A 24,263-nucleotide genomic window follows, 5' to 3' on the forward strand; every position below is an offset into this window, starting at 1 on the left:
TCTCCACTCCCTCTCTTTCAATTTGAAGGTGTGTTTAGGTCTAAAATGAGTCTCTTCAATTATTATATGCTCTCACTCATATGTGAAATTTAAGAAACAAAAGAGAGGATTGTAGGGGAAGTGAGGGAAAAATAAAACAAGATGAAATCGAGAGGAAGACAAACCATAAGAGACTCTTAATCATAGGAAGTAAACTGAGAGTTGCTGGAGGGGAGAACGGTGGGGGATGGGGAAACTGATGGGTGATGGGCATTAAGGAGGGCAATTGATGGAATGAGCACTGGGTGTTATATGTAACTGATGAATTACCGAACTCTACCTCTGAAACTAATAATACATTATATGTTAATTAATTGAATTTAAGTAAAAAAAAATTTTTAAAAATGTGATGGGCACTGCCTGGTAAACAGTATGTATGAAAGAAAAAATGAGTCTCTTGTAGGAAGTATATCTATGGGTCTTGCTTTTTTTTTTTTTTTTTTAATCCATTCTGGCAACCTATGTCTTTTGAATGGAGCGTTTAGTCCATTTACATTCAGAACAATTTATAGATATGTATTTAATGCCATTTTATTACTTGTTTTGTCATTGTTTCTGGAGATTTTCTCTGTTCCTTTATTGTCTTTGTCACTTTTGGTCTCTTCTTTCTGCTCAGAGTCCCCTTTAATATTTCTTGCAGGGCTGGTTTGGTGGTCATGAACTCCTTTAGTTTTTGTCTGTGTGGAAACTACCTCTCCTTTTATTCTGAATAACAGCCTTGTTGGATACATTATTCTTGGCTGCTGATTTTTGCCATTGAGCACTTTAAATATATCATGCCGCTCCCTTCTGGCTTGTCCCATTTCATTTGATAAATCTCCAGCTAGCCTTATGGATCTTCCTTTGTAAGTTAGGGACTTGTTTCTTTTCTTGCTGTTTTTAAGATTTTTTCATTATCACTATATTTTGCAAACTTAACTACAATATGTCTTGGTGTTGGTGTCCTTTTGTTCATTTTGATGGGAGTTCTCTGTGCTTCCTGTATTTGGAGTCTGTTTCCTTCCCCAGATTAGGGAAATTTTCAGCTAGTATTTCTTCAAATAAATTTTCTGCCCCCTTTTTTCCTTCTTCTTCTTCTAGAACTCCTACAATGTGAATGCTATTACATTTGATGGCGTCACAGAGTTCCCTAAGGATATTCTTCATTTTATAATTTTTCTTTCTCTCTTTTGTTCAGCTTCATTATTTTCCATTATTTTATCTTTTATATCACTAATTCTTTCCTCTGCTTCTTCCAGCCTGCCATGCATTGCATCAAGCTGGTTTCCAATCTCATTTATTGTATTCTTCATTTCTGACTGATTCTTTCTTTCTCTTTTTACTTAATTTATTTAAATTCAATTAGTTAACATATAGCGTATCATTAGTTTCAGATGTAGAGTTCAGTAATTCATCAGTTGCATATAACACCCAGTGCTCATTCCATTAATTGCCTTCCTTAATGCCCATCACCCAGTTTCCCCATCCCCCCACCTTCCTTCCAGCAACCTTCAGTTTGTTTCCTATATTCAAGAGTCTCTTGTGCTTTGTCTCCCTCCCTGATTTCATCTTATTTTATTTTCCCCTCCCTTCCCCTGTGGTTGTCTGCACTATTTCTTATATTCCACATATGAGTGAAACCATATGATAATTGTCTTTCTCTGATTGACTTATTTTGCTCAGCATAATACGCTCTAGTTCCATCCATGTCATTGCAAATGGTAAGACTTAATTTTGTTGATGGCTGAGTAATATTCTTTTGTATATGTATACCACATCTTCTTTAGCCATTCATTTGTTGATGGACATCTGGGCTCTGATTCTTTTTTAACTCTTTTATCTCTATGGTATGGGTCTCCATGATGTCTTCTATTCTTTTCTCAAACCCGGTGACTATCCTTATTACTGCTGCTTTAAATTCTCTATCAGGCATGTTACTTATGTCTGTTTCACTGAGATCTCTGTCCATGGCCTTATCTGGTTCTTTCTTTGGGGATGGTTTCCTCCATCTTGGCATTTTTTCTAAGTCTCTGCCTTCTTCTCTGTGTTAGAAAAGCCAGTTATGTGTCCTGCTCCTGAAAGAAATTGCTTTATGAAGAAAATGTCATGTAGTGTCTAGGGCCTGGTGCTTTAGGAAGTGTCTCTTGTTTGTGCTGCATGTGCTCTGCTGTTGTTTTGGCTGCTCTATCCTTTAGGCCAGCTGTCTGCAGAGGCTCTCTTTGCCTGCAGTGAGCATTATTTTGTCCTTGGCCAGAAAGTGGTGAGTTTTAACTAGGTGTGCCCAGGTCAGCTTGTTAAATGAGACCTGGTACTACTTGCACTAGAACAAAAGCCCTGCAGAATTCTGTTTCAGAGACATGGTGTGGGCAGGGGTTTCTGCTGGTATTCTAAGGAAGGGGCCCACCTTGCTGGTACTAATGCATATTTGACAGAAGGCATCTTAGATTGTAGCTTTCTCCTATCTACAAGGACTATTACCATTTTCATTCAATTCTGCTTTCAATAACATGTATTGCAATCTTTTGTCCACTGATATTCTTTGCCTATTCACTTTGTCTTTGTCAATTTATGCCTTATATATATATACCTTCAATGTAGTAGGGTTTCAGATGAGATATTAGATAAATGCATGTAGTGTTTAGCCAAAAATCCAACAAACCATTTCCTCCTTACAAATGCAACATATCCCTACTTTAGGAATTTTCCTACCAAAGGTGAAACCATGCAGTCCTAACATAATTGTGAACATTATACTGAAGTAATCCTGCCAATAAGGTGGTTGCACTTAAAATAATTTATTTAATCTGAGGTCACAAAAATATACTTTTCAACATCTCTTCTGTCTTCATAGATGGTTAAAAAGTTTTGTCATTGTCCTTGTCACTGGATATTAAGGACAATTCTGCCAACAGGAAAAGAGCCTGGTGCAAATGATTCCCTAAGTTAATTCCAGAACTATAAGTTTGTTAATTGACCTAAGGTAATAAATGGCTAATAGTCTTGATTTTTTTTCTCTCCTCATTGCATCTATGGTCACTGATGATTTTCTTTCTCCACACATTATCTTTAAAAGTCTATAGGATATACTTTCATTTAAAAAAAAAAAAAACAGAAAATTGCATTTTCTTGAGACAGAAACCATCTTTCCACCAAGGAAAAATTATGCCTAAAATATAATAAAATGTATGTTGCACTCCACAATTTTAATTTCAAATTAAGCCTTTAGAATGAGATATATATAAAAAAAAGAATGACAAAAATGTACTTGTTCATTTAATTACCTACACTGACTAAGCAGCTTTATTAATTCAAGGGCAGAAGAAAAAAAGAGGACTTCAACTTTCCTTAAGTGTAAATTCCTCATACAATTGCAGATACTTATGCCAACATAAAACTGATTTTAATAGGTCCCTCTGGAGGTTTAAGTCTTCAGAACAATAAGCCTAATGGCTGGTATACACTTTCTTTTGGGGAAGTTGTCATTATTAAAATAAGAAATATGCAGGAAGGGAAATAGTCACCTTAGGAAACTATTTGCATAATAAAAATTCATGGTCAGTTTCTTGTTTATGTCCAGTTCACTGATTCTCAATAAAAAAATATTGAACCAGAAATCCATTATCCACATTTATTAAAATTATCCTCAGCACCTATATTATAGGATGTTTTTAAGGTGAAAACACTGAGAAGGCTTTCTGGCACCCAGTAATAATTAGTTTGAAGTTTAAGGGAATTCTTTGCCAGTCTTATATTTTAGTAGTTGTCTTCTATAATAAACCTTTTTTTGGCCATGTGACTGAACCATAATAATCCTAAAATCATTTTCTTAAAAACAGCATTCCATGATAAAATACTTTAATCTGAGTCATAATTCAATCAAATGCTGCCTTAATGCAATGGCCAGTGTAACTAATATTTTAGACATAATTGAAATGTCCACTCTTTTCCAGTAAATAAACTGTTTATCCCTAAATAATTCAAGAGGAAAATATGTTGAAGATGGAAAAATTGCTGTTTATAAGAGTTGTATATTAATGCACAGGCTTTCTAATATTTTGGGCTCTTAAATATTTAGATTTTAGGTCAGGATAAAGGATTAGCTTGGTGTTCTAAGCAAGAGTTCAATTATCCTAAAACTAGTTGAAAATCAACCACATGAATAATTTTATTTCTAATCATACTAATTATAGATATAGAATACACACACACACACACACACACACACACACACACGGGGGTGGGGAACATACCCTAATATAAAAAAGACTATAAGATATTTGTGGGCAAAATCTTGTTTTACATTTTATAGTATGGTACTCCCCAACATACAGTTAGGCATAGCTCAACACATAAATATCTCTAATCATTACAGCACCAGCTGTATACTTTTCAACTCTGCCACTGAGGAAATTAATATTCTGAGAAAGCAGTCTAAAATTAGTTTTGATGCATGCAAATCATCACCAATCTGTAAAATGTTTCCTTAAACCTTTCCACAGAATAAGTTCTCTATAAAAATCACAGTAATATTAGTATGTTTGATTTCAAAAAATATGAAATTTAGAATTATAGGATGATAGATCCATAAGTCATTGTAGAGAATATCCAGTTCAAGCTTCACTATATTCAGTTGAAGGAATTTGTGACCACATAATTATCTTCGCATGTTCAGGAAGTTAGGTGGCTATACATTACCATTCCTTGTATTAGCCCCACTATGTTAATTTTCTTTTAAAAAAAGAAAAACAAATGTATATTTTTATATTAAAAAGATAAAATTCTTCTCATTTTATTAATGGTAAATAATCAGATTTTAAGAAAGAGAAGTTCCTTGTCTTTATAATTATATTTATTCTTGATATTTACTGAGCACCTAGATGGTGCTCACCTTATAAAAGAGCACTAATATGAGTAATAAAATATTGATTGAGGGGCGCCTGGGTGGCTCAGTTGGTTAAGCGACTGCCTTCGGCTCAGGTCATGATCCTGGAGTCCCTGGATCGAGTCCCGCATCGGGCTCCCTGCTCAGCAGGGAGTCTGCTTTGCCCTCTGACCCTATCCCCTCTCATGTGTTCTCTCTCATTCTCTCTCTCTCAAATAAATAAATAAAATCTTAAAAAAAAAATATTGATTGATCTGAATTATTTTAGGAAGTTTCTACTCCCCAACCCAAAAGCTATTTATTTATAAATCAAACTGATAATCAACTGTACTTGGAGAATTTATATAGCCAAAACTTTATTTTACCCTAGAATGGCTGTGTGCTTTCCTTACTAAACCTAGGATGCATGAATTAGAAGATAGTGTACCTAACATAAACATAAGAAAATGGTGAGACCTCAACTCTTTCTACTCAGAGTCTTTGTATATAGACATAAATTAAAGTAACTAGAAGCTATTGTTTTTATTTTTATTTTTGAAAAGGCTATTCAAAATCTCTAAATTAACTGCTTTTCAACCCCAGTTCACTGTGCGAATTGTAACCTTCACTTCTAAATATATTATTTCATATTTTTTAGCCATCAGAGCTGAATATCAATTTTTTAAATGTTAGTGGAAATTGGATAAGAGACTACATCTCAAGGGAGAACCACCAGAGTATGGAAGAAGGCTATTAATTTACTTCCTATTACCACCTGGAATCTTCTTTTACTGTTTGGATCTATCATCTGCTCTGCTTAGATTACGCCCATAAAAATAATTTCCTGAGTAAGGGACTAAAAAATACCATCTGATAGCTCATCTATGATTCAGAATTTAAATTAACTATTTTAAATAATATTTAATTTTGATGCAACAAAATAGTAACTAACAAAGATTATACTAAATAACTTTTAAAGGTCAAAGATCATTTGTATAGATTTCACAATCATTTCAATGTTCGTGTTTTGCCTTTCATATGCAAGACAACAGCTAACAAGGGATAGGCTGCTGAGATTATCATTAACCTCAGGCTACTGTTTTGCTGCTTCACCTTCAGGCAAGATCTCAATGAATATGGTTTTTTTTTTTTTTTTTTGACTCTTTAAAAATTTTTTTTTATTAACATATAATGTATTATTTGTTTCAGGGGTACAGGTATGAGGAATTCTTAATCTCAGGAAACAAACCGAGGGTTGCTGGAGTGGGCGGTGGGGTGGGAGGGTTGGGGTGACTGGGTGATAGACACTGGGGAGGGTATGTGCTCTGGTAAGCACTGTGAATTGTGCAAGACTGTTGAATCTCAGATCTGTACCTCTGAAACAAATAATGCAATATATGTTAAGAAAAAAAAAAAGAAGAAGAAGATCTCAATGAATATGTTTTAATTTTTTTTTCACAAAAATAATTTTCCTTTAAAAAAAGCAATTCATATTCATTCAAAGGTAAACACAAGCACAGAAACCTTCCCACTATGTCCCATCTTTTTTAATCCTACCACCAAGCGGTATTTTTTATATACTCCAATTTATTTTTATGTGTGTTTGCATATATATGCATGTTTTTAAAGCCATAGATAGATAGATAGATAGATAGATAGATAGATAGATAGATAGATCTGCTTCTCTCACTTAGAAACACATCTGTGAACTTCTTTCTAGGTCAGTAAACATAAAAACATGCTGTCATTAATTTTTCCAGACTATCCAATCGCCGGATACACCATAATTTATGTAGTCATACCCTATTGCTGGTCATTTTGACTCTTTAAAATACTTTTTGTTCTATTCTAGATACTGTTTCAATGGCATCTTAGTGCATGCACTTTGTGGCTTTTTCCTGTTTGTTTTCTGTTAGATAAACTTCAAGAAATATTAGTCAAAGTATATCATATTTTGGAGGATTTTTATAACACTGACAAATTATACTCGGAAAAGTGTATCAATTTATACTCTGTCAGCAAAATGAGATTGCTTATTTCCCCATGCTCAGCCAAAATATTAGACAATGATAAATTAATAACCTCATTAATTCCATATAAGATTCTTTGATTTTGAGTAAGGTTAAATAGTTTTTACAAAATAATTAGCCATTTTGAACTCTTCTGTTAATTGACCATTCATGTCTTTATTAATTTTATGTGGTGCTTTGGTCATTTTACTGGGGATCTGTACTGCCATATTTTCTAATATAAAGAGTAAAGAAATTCAGTTTTGGAACAAATACTTTGTTGTTGGTTCATCTGGGAATCTTAGTTTTTTGAGCAGCAGGATAAAATTTTAAGAGAAACTTATAGTTAACAGATTCAATGCAATCAATATTAATTACATAATTAAGAGAATAGGCTTGTTAAAAATAGATGCTTTTTTGAGAACAAATCATTTTCCAAAATATAAAGCAAAGTTTCAAACACATTTATATATAATGCTAATGGGGTGACAAATTGAACTTACACTACAAGTAAGTGTTCAGAAAACACAAATTAATATCATTTTTGTCTATAGCTAGTGTTACTTTTCTCCTAAGCAGCAACTCATTGCTTAGCACAGGACAAAAAATAATAATAATCTTGTTTTACTTTATATGAAATTGTTCACTTTCTAAAATAGATTTCTTACCCCATTGGTCTCTCTGAAATAGCAGAATGGTATATTGATTTTGAGCAAAAATTTGGATCTAGACTGCTTGAGTTCATATTCCATTTAACATATGTATTCTCTCAATTTCATCACCTATATAATGGGGACAATGAAATACATGCTTCATATGGTTTCTGATAGAGATTAACATCATGCATGCCAAATGCTTATAATGGTGTCTGGCACATGATAAACACTCAATAAATGCTTGTTACTACTTTTCTAATAAATAGTACATGAAATTAAGTGTGATGGCTAATTTTATGTGTCAACTGGCTAGGCCATGGTTCCCAGATATTTGGTCAAAAATTATTCTAGATGTTCTGTGAAGATGTTTTTTATTTTTTATTTATTTTTTAAAGACTTTATTTATTTATTTATTTTAAAGGGGGAGGAGGGGCAGAGGGGGAGGGACAAAAGGGGAGGTAGAGGGACAAGCAGGTTCTACACTGAGCATGGAACCTGATGTGGGGCTTGATCTCATGACCCTGAGATCATGACCTGAGCTAAAACCAAGAGTCAGATGCTTAATCAACTGAGCCACCCAGGCACCCCCTCTGAAGGTGTTTTTTAGATGGGATTGACATTTAGACTTTGTGTAAAGCAGATTACTCTCCATGATGTGGTGGGCCTCATCCAATCAGTTGAAGGTCCTAAGAGAAAAAAGAATGGGGTTCCTCAAAGAAGAGTTAATTCTGTCTCCAGACTGCCTTTGGATTTGGACTACAACATCAATTCTTCCCTAGGTAACCAGTCTGCTGGCCTACCCTGAAGATTTTGGACTTGCTAGCCTATATAATCACATAAGCCAATTCTTTAAAATAAATGATAGATAGATAGATGATAGATAGATAGATAATACAAAGATAGATAGACCTATAATAAATGATAGATAGATAGATGATAGATAGATAGATAGATAGATAGATAGATAGATAGATAGATGATAGAAAATAATACATTCATACATACATACATGCATATCCTATTGGTTTTGTTTTGTAAGAGTGTGAACACAAGATGATATGAAGAATTGATCCAATCATTTAATCTACTACAATTACCTCATACTATGTCATAAATCTGCTCTCTGAGACAAAGTTGGGAAATGGGATTTTATGACACCAACCTACCTTATTTCTTTTTTTTTTTTTTTAATATTTTATTTATTTATTTGACAGAGAGAGAGACAGCGAGAGAGGGAACACAAGCAGGGGGAGTGGGAGAGGGAGAGGCAGGCTTCCCACTGAGCAGGGAGCCCAATGTGGGGTTCGATGTGGGGCTCGATCCCAGGACCCTGGGACCATGACCTGGGCCAAAGGCAGACGCTTAACGACTTATTTCTTACCTTTATTTCATACAATGTTCAGGGCCAAAACTAAGATCTGTCTTATTTTTTCATCTTCCATATATCTCCTTTACACAAAACCCAAATATCTGGTTTGTCAATCCTGTTTTTTCAAATTATAAAGAAGGAACTAATGTAATTAGGCAATTTTTATTAACAATATCTACCTTCTGTCTAATACTACACCATCCCTAACTCATTCCAGTCACTAGTATGTCATCCATTTCTATAATTTTGTAATTTTAAGAATGTTATGTAAATGGAATAATACAGTATATAACCTTTTGGAATTGGCTGTTTTCATGCAGCATATTTTCCTTAAAATCCACTCAAGTTGTTGTATGTCTCAATAGTTTGTTTCTTTTTTCTTTTTTTGTATTCCACGGTAAGAATGTACCACAATTTGTTTAACTATTAATTTTTTGAAGAGTATCTGAATGGTTTCCAACTTTTGGCTATTGCAAATAAATCTGCTACAAATATTAATGCACAGATTATTTTGTGTGACCACATTTTTCATTTCTCTGCTAAATTGTCCAATAATTACAATTGCTGGTTATATGATGTGGTATTTTTTGTTTTATAAGAAATTGCCAAACCCCCTTTTCAGAGTTATTGCATCATTTCACATTCTCACAAGCAATTATGAGTGATCTAGTTTCTTCCTTACCAGTATTCGATGGTGTCACTAATTTTTATTTTAGCTATTCTGATAGGTATACAGTGATATATCACTGTGATTTTAATATTAATTTCCCTGGTAGCTAGTGATGTTGAAAATCTCTTCATGTGCATGTTTGACATCTGCATATTCTCTTTGATGAAATGTCTGTTCATATCTTTTGCTTATTTTCTAATTACATTTTTTTCTGATGAGGTTTGAGAGTTCTTTATATATTCTAGATACTAGTCCTTCATCAGATTTGTAGTTTACAAATATTCCGTCCCAGTTTACTTCTTTTTTCTATTCTCATAACAAGGTCTTACAGGATTTTTTTTTTATTTTGATGAGGAATAACTTGTTAAATTCTTTTTTCTTTTTCAACATATGATGCTCGAACAATTGAACATTCAAAGACAAAACAGACAAAAAGAAACTAAACATGAGAACTTATACAAAAATTAACTCAAATATGGATCCTAGACTTAAATATACATATAAAATTGTAAGCTTTTAGAAAAATATTTAGATAAAAATTATTAGGAAAAAAGTATTAAAATATAAAGGAGAAAATCTTCAGGACTCAGGCTAAGCAAAACCTAGTTTTCTTTCTTTTTTAAAAGAAATTGTCTTTTTTATTGAAGTTTAGGTAACACAGAATGTTACATTAGTTTCAGATGTACAACATAGTGATTCCAAAAGTCTATACACTATGCTATGATCATCACAATTATAGCTACCATTTGTCACCATATAACACTTTACAATATCATTGGGTATATTCCCTATGCTGTATCTTATATCCCTGTGACTTACTCATTCCATAACTGGAAGTTTATATCAGCCACTCTACTTATTTTTTCCCATCTCCCACCCCTTTTCCTCTGGCAACCATGTTTGTTCTCTGTATTTATGGATTTGTTTCTGCTTTTTGTTTTGTTTGTATGTACATTTTTTGAGTTCACATATAAGTGCAGTTATATGGTATCTGTCTTTTTCTGTCTGACTTATTTAATTTAGCCTATGTCCTAGGTCCATCCATGTTGTAGCAAACAGCAAGATTGATCTATATATATATTTCTTTATCCATTCATCTATCAATGGACACTTGATTTGTTTCCATATATTGACTATCATAAATAAGTGTAGTCTGTATTTTATGTATTGTATTTATGTATTGTATTTATTACACACATCTTTGTTTCAAAGAAGTTCATTGTGCTTTTACCTGGGCTGCTGACACTAATTGTGTTGGGAGAGTCTTGGAATATCTTCTCTATATTCAGATTTTTATAAATGTGATGGGTAATAAACACAGAGGTGCATATATCTTTTCAAATTAGTGTTTTCATTTTCTTTGGTTAAATACTCAGTAGTGGAATTACTGGATCATATGGTATTTCTATTTCTTAAATTTTTTTGAGGAAACTTCATAATTTTTTCCATCAATGGCTATACCAATTACATTCCCACCAACACTGTACAAGGGTACCTTTACCTCCACATCCCTGCCAATATTTGTTATTTAGAAATCATCTAGCTTGATTTAGAAGCTGCTGCTCATATGAGGAAAAAGGAATATATGGTAAAATTATAGTAATTTAGTTCATTATATAGTACAAATCATTATGGCTTTGTAATTCATTACAGAGCCTTTGGATTTTTTTTTTTTTTTGAGCTCCCATTTCATTTGTATCAAGTCAATATACTCTCTCAATCAAATTACTTCTTTATATGTGAACCCATCATATTTATAGAAATCAGCACTTAGAGAAGATGTTCCCAAGCTCTCCCAACACAATTAGGCTCAGTAGCCCAGTAGAAAGCACAATGGACTTCTTTGAAAAATAGATGTGTGGGGGTATAATCAATTCATTGTCTTGGGCATAAAATGCAGGGTACACTCCAGATCCTCAGAGGTGTGGCATGACATAAGACAGACAGCAGGTGGCCCTGGGAGCTAACACCACCAGCCTAGAGATGCAGGCACACAGGCAGGCTTCAGGCAAGTGGCGCTGATCTTAGCCAGATAAACAAATACCCATTAACTTCTCATCTGTTTCACACACAGGGAACCCTAAGCAAAGAAAGGAAAATGTAAAGAAGAAATGGGGATCTAATCACCTTCTAAGCCTTTCATATTCTATAATGGTCATTCTCATAGCTCAGTTCTCTCACTAAACACACAAGGCTTTTCATACGGGCCCTGGCCACACCCACTAACCATGTTTCCTTACACTCTGGGAGGCTTGGGCACCCAGAGGTGCTCCCATTCCCTGCCACAGTCCCCTGAGTTAAGGGGCAAGTGGTGACCATGGGTGTACAGATTGGGAGTCAGGGGCCCAGAAGAATCTGCCCCCATCTCTGATAGACTTCACATCTGTTATGGCCCCTCAGGTCATCTGACACTGCCTGGGGGTGCTCTTGTGGTGCCAGCAGCCACAGATCACACTAGTGACATATCCATTACCTGGCCCCAGCTTCCAAGCCACCCATCCCTTCTTACTGTCACACTAAATCCCAGAGCCTGGGACCTTCTAGAATTGCATCAAGAATCCTAATGCTAATATTAAATTTAAAATTAAGTCTGCTGGGACACCTGGGTGGCTCAGTCGGTTAAGAATCTGCCTTCAGCTCAGGTCATGATCCCAGGGTCCTGGGATCGAGCCTCATGTCAGACTCCCTGCTCAGTGGAGAGTCTGCTTCTCCCTCTCACTCTGGTCCTCCTTCTGCTTCTCCCTCACCCCCCTGCTCGTGTTCTCTCTTTCTCTCTTTCTCTCTCTCTCTCTGTGAAATAAATAAATAAAATCTTAAAAAAACTAAAAAATAAAATTAAATTTGCTTACTAGTAAAATGAGGACAGAAGACAGATGAAATGGAGCCCCCTCTCCCAATCCCCTGCCCCTCACACTGTCAAGTTGGCGATGTGAACCCAGTAAAGGTTGTGTCCTGGGGATGTCCTGGGCTTATGGATTTAGTGACTATGTCTAGTACACATCACTTTTCCAGTCACAACTCAACATTAGTCTGTACCAAGAAGTGAGATTTAAAATAGTAGACTAGAGCAGAGCAGGCTTCTTTCAGACACATGCTGCTCACCATTTAGAAGGAAGAGTGCTTCCCTGAGCTGCCCAGGAATACAAATGAACTTCAATAGATCTATGCCTGAGTGTCCTGCAGTATACCCTGCTAGATCCATGGACACACTGGTCGTAAAATGTTGTCTAACTGGTAGAGCAATAAAGCACAAGGATTAGGACTACAAATCCTACACCCCTGAAAGGATCCAGCATGACTTCTCATGCTATTCTTCCAAAGTCTGCCTTATCTGTTCTCATGGGTTACAGGATGCCCATGGGGTCAGACCTGGGTCAGGAGAGCCAGGTCAAATGCACAGCATTCTGACAGTGATGCTACAGAACAGGGATGCTCAGGGTGGGCAGAACAGCCTCTCCCAGCACAGAGTAGACTTATATCTACCTCTTAGCTGCAATAATAGCTCACCAAGAACACCAATGGGACTAACATCTTTCTATCATACTACAAGGACAGGTCCCCAAACATGTTTCATTTCCTAAGAGAATGCCAGACAAGCTGAGAGTTACAGTACTTGAGAGCAGCAATAGTGCTATCCTCCTATAATAAATAATTATTTTTCCACACAATGGGCATGAATCTTTGCCCCTGTAGAAACAGATGAAACCTATGAACAAAGTTATCCCGCCCTGGCCAACTTTAGTCAACTTCTTTTGAGTCTTGGAATGTTTCAGCATAAGGCAGAGGAAATGCCAGGGGCCCTAAAGAAATGCTGCTTCCTTGGGAGGCAGAGATGCTAGGAAAGGGTCAAGTGGTAGGCAGGGCTTTTGGAGAATCTCAAGCAAAGGAAACTAGGAATGTTTAATAAGTAGGCCCAGGGGATAAAGTAAAGTTTTGTTGGGCTTCCTGGTGGGGTGAGGTTGGAAGATAGAGGAGGAGGTGGTCCTGAAACCTCTTTACATAACAGGACTGGTCCAGACTAAATCATTCAAGTATTTTCCATTGCTCCTGCCAGTTCCAGTTAATAAGAACCCGATCAAGTCAATAATTTCATTATAATCTATTCCACTTTAATTAAACCAAATGATAAGAAGAGTATGATGCCCCTCATTCCACATCTGACCTTCCCAAGGTTCTATGGAAAGTTGTTGACACCATGTTACAAGGCAAATGCATTCCAACAAGTACTTTGTTAAGTAAATAGGGATCAGAAGCACCCAAAGAATCTTCCATCTCTACAGTGTCTTCTCTCCAACAAGCTTGGTGCAGAACTTTCTGTCCACAGGGAGATCATCTGAGGCAGTGGGAGCAAGAGCTGTTCTCCTCAGTAAAAAAGATCATACTGGTACCTATGTAAAGGGACCAAATTGACGATGGTGTACAGAGAGAAAATTTTCTAACAGAGATTTTTAAGGAGAAGTGCTGTGTTGGGAAAGAGGTCAAATAGAAACCTGGCACAGAATTGAAAAGAGTTAATTCAGGGACATACGCCCAGCAGGTGTTGTCCAAAATGCCAGCTGAAGACAAGAAGGAATACAAATTAGTTCTTGTCTCCAGATGGGCAGGGTGCTTACATCCCTGGGATTCCCCACAGTTCCCTGCTGCTTCTTATTTGGAAAGAGACAGGATTCTCCTGGCAGGCCCCCTTGGAGGGCAAACTACCAGTCCCAGGTGCCCTCCTGTCTAGCCATGGAGTGTAGAGAAACAGAAAGACACCTACATTTCAGGCAAGGAATGCTGTGTGAGTGAGGTTAAGATGCTGAAGGCAGCTGTCAGGAGTGGGCCTGACCACTCAGAGTGCCTGTGGAGGCTATCCAGGCCAGCTAGCCACTGGATGCTGGGATGGCAAGCTGTCGAGAAGGCACTGGGTTAAATTACTGAAATCTGGCAAATTCTCTGAGCTGTCAGGGCTGTTTACTCCTTGTCCTGGAGCAGAGGCTGAGGCAGGCCAAGAGGCAGTTATGGTACTCTGAGGAGTGACTGGCAGTCAGCTGGCCAGTGCTTCACAGGGACAATGGAAAGAGCCCAGGTTGAGAGTTAGAAGCTGAAGCTTCTGTAAACTGGAAAAAAAGAAATCACTGAACTTTCCTTAGTTTTAGTCTGTTCCCTGTGACAATATCCCTTCCAGCTCAAAAACTGTGAATATTTGTTGAAATAAACCTAAAAGAGGGGCATTCTCATAAACTCACGGTTTTACCTGTGACTCCTTCCATTAAAATGCAGGAGAAAATGACAGTGCAGCAGCTCTTGTAAAGTTGAGGTCTTGTCAAGAGTCAGAAAGGTGAGATGGTGTGGCCTGGTCCAGCACAAACTGAGTGTGAATGATTCCATAACATTTTGTAGTTTATCTAACCATGGGGTCCATGAAGAGGGCAGAGAGGCAGTTAATCATCTGGCAAACAGCTAATTGTTAGGGATTGCTAGCTGATTTTTTTAGGAAAAAAATAGACAAAAATTATTAGAAAAATATATGAGAGAAAATCTTCAGGATTGAGGTCTAGGCAAAAACTTAATTTTCAATATCAAAAGCTAAATGTTACCTAGGTCTTACTTTTTTTGTGTTCTTTTTGTAGTAAACCCTAATTTCACTTCAGACCAGTGGATGCCTCTGACACATGAGAATTATAACTGTGTTTGAAAGGCAAAAGAGAAAAGTACATTCATAGTTTTCAAAATATGACCTTGTTTACTCATTTTAATATGAAACTGACCAATTGTAATACCAATTTTCAGGTATTACACTAATGGTCAACAAAAATACCCATGAATCAGATGCTTGTGCAGTGAATTTTACTAGAGCATATAATTTTTATGTTTTCCAAGGTTAGTCTCTTCTAAGTTTAATGATTTCTCTTGGACAAGAAAGCATGCCAATGTAGGCAGTATCTTATCTCTTTGATTTCCTGTATCCATGCCTATATTGCAGTTTAATGGGCACAGAAAGGAGCTCACCAATAATTCACCACATTCAATCAAATATGTTAGCATTTTACTGTGGTATGATTTGACTGAGTGAGAATGAAAAGTGACTTTATAGGTTAATTAATCACACCATTCATAATGACCAGTTTGGTACTTTATATAGAAGCACATATTTAAGTTAAAACAAGTAATTTATTTTCCATAGAAAACAACATGTATAGTACCTAAATCCTCTTTCAATTAGTAATTTTAATGTTACACACCAATTAAATATTTCCTGAACTTCATCAGCAGACTAACCCTTTTTAAAATGTAAATACTCCAGGAAAAAATAGGCTTTAAGCTTACTTATAAATATTTTAAAGCAGATGAAGGTGGGGAAATGAAACACTGAATGAAAATAATTAATGTTGGTGGAAGCTGAAGGAGCCTCTAAATTAGGAAAATAAAAATACAAGGAGGATGGAAATACCATACATGGTTTACCTCACATATTTACAATTGTAGCCAGAGCTCACTGATCTCTTTTAACACCAATATATAATGGGATCTGAATCATATTGGCTAGAGGTTCAAGTGATAGATTATAGTTTCTGTAGGAACTAAGCCCCAAATCAGTGAAGCATATTCAACCTAGAGGCAGTCTGAGCTACTTACATCATAGAACAATGAACAAACTTTCCAAAAGTGGCTCATCATTGCCCAATATTAACTGGAACTTTATATTACAGGTCAATTTTTTGTTGGCTTCTTTTAGTGGAAAAAAATAACTAAGCAGCTAACTTTATAAAGTTATATATTTAAAGAATAAGTGAGAATTACTTGATATTACTTCATAATATTCCCTCCAGCTCTCATTTCTCAGTATCTTCTCTTTTAAAGATATGGTATATATCAACATTCTCACTGAGTTAATGTTTTGCCTTTTCATGAGTGGTTTAAGAAAGACTAAATATGGGCGCCTGGGTGGCTCAGTTGGTTAAGCAACTGCCTTCGGCTCAGGTCATGATCCTGGAGTCCCTGGATCGAGTCCCGCATCGGGCTCCCTGCTCGGCAGGGAGTCTGCTACTCCCTCCGACCCTCCTCCCTCTCATGCTCTCTGTCTCTCATTCTCTCTCTCGCAAATAAGTAAAACCTTAAAAAAAAAAAAAAAAAAAAGAAAGACTAAATATATTCTTAACTTGCATTTTTGTGACATTCTGAAGGCAAATATCCAAAGGAACATATAATTTGCTTTATACTGGAAGTCAAGGGGAAAATAGTATTCAATATACTGTACACATTTCTATTTTACAAATCTTTATGATATGGCTGAAGTAATAGTTTTTAAATCATTTTACTAATTCAGGCATATCTACTGGAATATAGTCTTTCATTGTTGTTTCTTTATTTCCCCAGCAGCACGGAATTTCTATGTGCAAATTCTTTCATCAAGTGGATTTTTAAATGTTCATTTTATCTCCCCGTCACCACCTGTGAAATAAACACCAAGGAAGCTTAAATTGAATGTCACACTTTTCCCAAGCAGTTTTTAAGGAACTGATTCCTGAAGAGAAATGTAGAAAGTCTCATGCCCTAGAGTTTTCTTAATCTAATCATCTCTGGAAAAAATTGTTTCTTCCTCAGGCTAAATGTATTATCAGGAGGATATAGCCTATGATCATAATCAAGGAAATGAAGGATTGAACTGTGAAATGAAACAATTTTTGTGAGGCTGTTGAAAAATTTTTATTTCTTTACTATCAAAACATGTTATAATTTTTACTATTAAATGTTAATTGTCATCATGTAACAATTGAGACAGATTCTTCAAAGGACTAAACTACTCCAGTTGCTCAATGTCAAGGTTTGAGTTCAAAGGCAATACACAAACCTGAAGGAGTAAACACAACTTTTGAATACATGCAGTTAGTGAATTATAAATGGCTTGCTTTTTAGAAAGTTCATTTGTAAATCACTTTTATGATATGCTGGACAGAAAACAAAATTTATAAAACTCATCTATAAATGACAAAACTGTTCTTAGGCTAGCCCACAAGGGCCTAGTTAATAATGTAACTTATGTGTTGCTTATGTAAAGTTAACAAACAAAAAAATTCAAAAATAATGATGTATAACTGTTGTCTCATTTAAAAATGATTATTATATTACTAAACTTTCAAAAAGTATTCACAGTAGTTTCCTGATATGTGGAAATATTATAAACAAAAATCAATCAAATAAACAAATAAAACTGTTTTTTAATTATCTTTAATGGTCATTTTTAAGAAAAATGGTAGAGGTAGATGTGGAAGCAAATATGATTTTCCTAAAGATTATTATTGGAAGATTTTGGTTATTTCTAAGAGTATAAAGGGCCATGGCATTAATTCCTTATACCTGATTATACTTGAAAAAGTATAGTCTTCTTAATAGAGGAATGTTACTAATACTACTCTAATGTGAATTCTAATTCGGAATTCATAAGTAGAAAAAAATAAATGAATACTGTTTTTCTCTGAAGGTAATATAATTTCCTTAATCACAAAAAGAAATGATCTTTTTTTCCCCCTGTATTATTTCTTTATTTGTAATGTAGGCTTTTTTTGTTATCTCAGTAGTTTTCTCCAAAGTTCTACAAATTCCTTCTCAACCAGCCCTTTTCTTCTTTCTCCTCCTCCTTCTCTCCATATAATAAACTTTTACTGTTTCTGATCCCAAACTACTCAGATGATGTCAGCGCAGTGACATTCAAGCCCTGTCCTCTCACTAAGATCATGGCTCCTCTCTGGCTGCCAGGGAACTGTGACTGTTGGATCGAAACTCCTGGAGCCTGTGCAGTAGATAAATGGAAAATAGTTATGTTTGCTGACTGATTCCCTGAAAGTACATCCACTGGGTGAAGAGGAAGGGAGAAAGCGACATGAATAAAATCTAAAAGGAGCAGAGATGGAATGTTTTGTGCAAGAGAGAGGAAAAAATAACTAAACAGCACTCAGCCTTAGGTGTGAGCCCATGTCTCCATCCTTACAAACCTCAGGAGAAGCAAAACACTGTCCATTTATCAAGAAGGGATTGAACTGTGAAATGAAACAATTTTTTTGTAGAACATAAGTAATAGCATGGAGGACATTAGGAGAAGGAAGGGAAAAACGAAGGGGGGGAAATCGGAGGGGGAGATGAACCATGAAAGACTATGGACTCTGAGAAACAAACTGAGGGTTTTAGAGGGGACGGGGGTGGGGGGATGGGTTAGCCGGGTGATGAGTATTAAGGACGGCACATACTGCATGGAGCACTGGGTGTTATACGAAAACAATGAATCATGGATCACCACATCAAAAACTAATGATGTATTGTATGGTGACTAACATAACATGATACAATACAATACAATAATTAAATTAAATTAAAAAAAAGAATCCTAGTGTTTGAACATTGCTACTGGGCATATGGAATTTACCCTAAAATTTATAATGTATTGAAAAAGGAAGAATACCTCATATGTGGAAAAACTTTTATCTAGGTTGCTTGCTTGCTTATTTATTTATTTATATGTTCAGTTAGTCAACATATAGTCCATAATTAGTTTTCGATGTAGTGTTCAACAATTCATTAGTTGTATATAACAACCAGTGCTCATCACAACACATGCCCTACTTAATACCCATCACCCGGAGACACCATCCACCCATCCCCCTCCCTTCTGTAACCCTCAGTTTGTTTCCCAGAGTCCAGAGTCTCTCATGGTTTGTCTCCCTCTCTGATTTCTTCCCATTCAGTTTTGGGATGAAACTTCCCCTATGGTTCTCTACCCTATTCCTTATGTTCCACATATGGAATTCCCTTCCCCTATGGTTCTCTACCCTATTCCTTATGTTCCACATATGAGTGAAACCATATGATAATTGTCTTTCTCTACTTCACTTATTTCACTTAGCATAATCCCCTCCAGTTCCATCTATGTTGATGCAAATGGTGGGTGTTCATCCTTTCTGATGGCTGAATAATATTCCATTGTATATATGAACCACATCTTCTTTATCCATTCATCTGTTGAAGGACATCTTGGCTCGATCCACAGTTTGGCTATGTGGACATTGCTGCTATGAACATTGGGGTGCATGTGCCCCTTCTTCTCACTACATCTGTATCTTTGGGGTATATACCCAGTAGTGCAATTGCTGGATCATAGGGTAGCTCTATTTTTAATGTCTTGAGGAACCTCCATACTGCTTTCCAGAGTGGCTGTACCAGCTTGCATTCCCCTTTCTCCACAACCTCGCCAACACTTGTTGTTTCCTATCTTGTTCATTTTGGCCATTCTAACTGGTGTAAGGTGGTATCTCATTGTGGTTGATTTGTATTTCCCTGATGGCTAGTGATGTTGAACATTTTTTCATGTGTCTATTGGTCATTTTTATGTCTTCTCTGGAGAGGTGTCTGTTCCTGTCTTCTGCCCATTTATTGACTGGATTTTTTGTTTTTTTTGGTGTTGAGTTTGAGAAGTTCTTCATAGATCTTGGGTACTTGCCCTTTATCTGTAATATCATTTGCAAATATCTTCTCCCATTCTGTGGGTTGCCTCTTTGTTTTGTTGACTGTTTCATTTGCTGTGCAGAAACTTGTTCTCTTGACGAAGTCCCAAAAGTTCATTTTTGCTTTTGTTTCACTAGCTTTTGGAGATGTATCTTGAAAGAAGTTGCTGTGGGTGATGTCAAAGAGGTTACTGCCTATGTTCTCTCTAGGATTTTGATGGATTCCTGTCTCACATTGAGGTCTTTCATCCACTTTGAGTTTATCTTTGTGAATGGTGTTAGAGAATGGTCGAGTTTCATTCTTCTGCCATGTGGCTGTCCAATTTTCCCAGCATCATTTATTGAAGAAACTGTCTTTTTTCCATTGCATGTTTTTTCCTGCTTTGTCAAAGATTATTTGACCATAGAGTTGAGGGTCCATATCTGAGTTCTCTATTCTGTTCCATTGGTCTGTATGTCTGTTTTTGTGCCAGTACCATGCTGTCTTGATGATCACAGCTGTGTAATATAGCTTTAAGTCAGGCATTGTGATGCCCTAAGTTTAGTTATCTTTTTCAACATTCCCCAGGCAATTTGGGGTCTTTTCTGGTTCCATACATATTTTAGGATTATTTGTTTGAGCTCTGTGAAAAATATCAATGGTATTTTGATAAGGATTGTACTGAAAGTGTAGATTGCTCTGGGCAGCATAGACATTTTTACAATGTTTATTATTCCAATCCATGAGCATGGAATGTTTTCTCATCTCTTTGTGTCTTCCTCCACTTCTTTCATAAGTTTTCTGTAGTTTTCAGAGTACAGATCCTTTACTTCTTTGGTTAGGTTTATTCTTAGGTATCTTATGGTTTTTGGTTCTATTGTAAATGGAATCAATTCCTTAATTTCTCTTTCTTCAGTTACTTTGTTAGTGTATAGAAATGCAACTGATTTCTGTGCACTGATTTTGTATCCTGCCACGTTGCTGAATTGCTGTAGGAGTTCTAGCAATTTGGGGGTGGAGTCTTTTGGGTTTTCTACATAAAATATCATGTCATCTGTGAAGAGAGAGAGTTTGACTTCTTCTTTTCCAATTTGAATGCCTTTCATTTCTTTTTGTTGTCTGATTCCTGATTCCTGATTCCTGAGACTTCTAGTCTTCTAGAAGTCTAGTCTTCTAGACTTCTAGAAAGGAGTTGCTGTGGTTGAGGTCAAAGACGTTGCTGCCTGTATTCTCCTCTAGGATTTTGATGGATTCCTGTCTCACATTTAGTTCTTTCATCCATTTTGTGTCTATTTTTATGTATGGTGTAAGGAAATGGTCCAGTTTCATTCTTCTGCATGTGGCTGTCCAATATTCCCAACATCATTTGTTGAAGAGACTGTCATTTTTTCCATTGGATATTCTTTCCTGCTTATCGAAGATTAGTTGACTATAGAGTTGAGGGTCTATTTCTGGATTCTCTATTCTGTTCCATTGATCTATGTGTCTGCTTTTGTGCCAGTATCATATGGTTTTGATGATTATAGCTTTGTTTTATAGCTTCAAGTCCAGAACTTTTGAATTCTAGAATTTCCATTAGATTCTCTTTATGAACAGTTTTTATTTCTTTGATGATATCTTCCATCTTATTTAATTTCTTAAATATATTAACGGCAAATATTTTGAAATCTTTTTAAAAACTACAATACCTGGAACCGCAAGGGAATTGTTTCCATTTTCTATTTTTCCTTTGGCATTTAGTTATTTTATCTGTACTGTTGGTATACTGGGTAACTTTTAAAATTTAATATCATATATTATGTATGAAAAATTGGAATAAAAGTTAGACTCTCCAAAACTCGTTTTATTTAGGTAGGATATTATATATATATATGTAATATTTATAAATAAATATATATATATATATATATATATATTCTCCTTTTTTCTTGCAAGAAGCTGATAAACCTAAGCATCAGGCATTGAGCTGACTGAAGTCCAGGGTTTAACTTTTGTTTAGACTAGTTTATTTCTAGTTCTCCCTTATTTGTAGGATGTAGCCCATCATGGTTTCTAACTGAAAGCTTGTTGTTTTTACTATGGTCCCTCCTCCTTCATAGGTCCTGAAATCTAATTCAACCTACTACCTTTAGGACTCCTGGAAGCAAGCTTTACTAATCTTCTCAGCCATTTATCTATTCTTAAGAATTGTCAAATGCCTTGAGGAGAAATGTAACACAAATTTGAGGTTCACTTCTCTAAATTTCCCTTCTCTTTTGAATCTTAACTGTTCAAGTTCTCAGAACCTTGGTAGTTCTCTGATGCCATCAAAACATATTGTTCTTGTTTCTATGCTTTGCACAATTTTTCTGGCCATTCTTGGCCTAAGTTATATTCTACAACAAGAAAGTTCAACAGTGTGGAAAATGCGCATATCCCATTGTACTTGTAAAAGCATGTTCTTCCAAGAAGAAATGAAAGCACATTGGAGGAGAAAACATCATAGTTTCTTCCATCAACACATATTTCTTTTATCTCTTTCAGTTTTTATAATCTTAATCTTGATTCTTTATAACTTTGATCTAATTTTTTCACTAAAATAACTTTGCTTTTTGATTCCATTTATGCTTTTGTTATATGTATTTTTTTAAGATTTATTTATTCATTTTAGAGAGAGAGAGAGCTGGGGGAGGGGCAGAGGGAGAGGGAGAGAGAGAATATTAAGCAGGCTCTCCACTGAGAATGGATACCAATGCAGGGCTCCATCCTACACCTGAGACCATGACCTTGAGATCATGACCTGAGCTGAAATCAAGAGTTAGACACGTAACCAAATGAGCCACCCAGGCACCCCTTGTTACATGTATTTTATATTTACTCTCATACTTTGAAATAACTTCAGAGCTTCTTATTTACCTGTAGCTTTTTCGTTTGGAGGTATCTCTTTAAAATATTTTTCTCTATGGAGATTTTTATAAAATGGTATTTAAATATGTACATGCCATTAACTTAGACCTCTGCAACATCTAATTATTTTCTCTTCTGATTTTCTAAGTTATACTGTTTCATGTGAAATTTTATTTATTTATTTATTTATTTATTTATTTATTTTTAAGATTTTATTTATTTGTCAGAGAAAGAGAGGGAGAGACAGAGAGAGACCAAGGACAAGCAGGGGGAGCGGCAGGCAGAAGGAGAAGCAGGGTCCCCGAGTAGCAAGGAGCCTGATGCGGGACTCGATCCCAGGACCCTGGGATCATGACCTGAGCCGAAGGCAGCCGCTTAACTGGCTGAGCCACTCAGGCATCCCTCATGTGAAATTTTAATCAATTTTGGTGGCAAGTGCATATCCTTGCTGAAGATGAAAGTACTAAATAAACTGTATTCATTTTCCTCCACTAATTGACCACAATTCAATTAAAAAGTATTACTACAAACTTATATTTGTCTTTTTTTTAAGATTTTATTTATTTATTTGTCAGAGAGAGCACAAGCATAGGGAGCAGCAGGCAGAGCAAGCAGAGGGAGAAGCGGGTGCCCTGCTGAGCAGAGTTTGATGCAGGACTCGATCCCAGGACTCTGGGATCATGACCTGAGCCGAAGGCAGAGGCTTAACTGACTGAGCCACCCAGGCATCCCACAAACTTATACTTCTAATTAATGATCTTAAAAGATGATTGTAATGTATAAACTTATTGAATTACTGTGTTGTACACCTGAAACTAATATAACATTGCATGCCAATCATACTCAAATGAAAAACTTTATAAAAATATGTTTTAATGCATTTTATTTTCCAAGGTTTTGCATACTTTTGCAATCTATCCTCCAATCAGTTAGATATATTATTTACACATTTTAACATAAACACAAAAGTTAGATGGACATAATTTGATTGAAAAAAATTAATATGAATACATTCTAAAACTGCATGTTATAAAATATTTAAAAGTTTGTCCATCCACTGATGAATGGATAAAGAAGATCGGGTTATATATATATACATATATATATATATAATGGATTATGACTCAACCATCAAAAAGAATGAAATCTTGCCATTTGCAACAACGTGGATGGAGCTAGAGTGTATTATGCTAAGTGAAATAAGTCAGTCAGAGAAAGACAAATACCATATGATTTTATTCATATGTGGAATTTAAGAAACAAAACAGATGAACATAGGGGAAGAAAAGAAGAGAGAGGAAAGCAAACTATAAGAGAGATTCAACTATAGAGAATT

This window comes from Halichoerus grypus, chromosome X, assembly GCF_964656455.1.
Source record: "Halichoerus grypus chromosome X, mHalGry1.hap1.1, whole genome shotgun sequence".
Lineage (NCBI taxonomy): Eukaryota > Metazoa > Chordata > Mammalia > Carnivora > Phocidae > Halichoerus > Halichoerus grypus.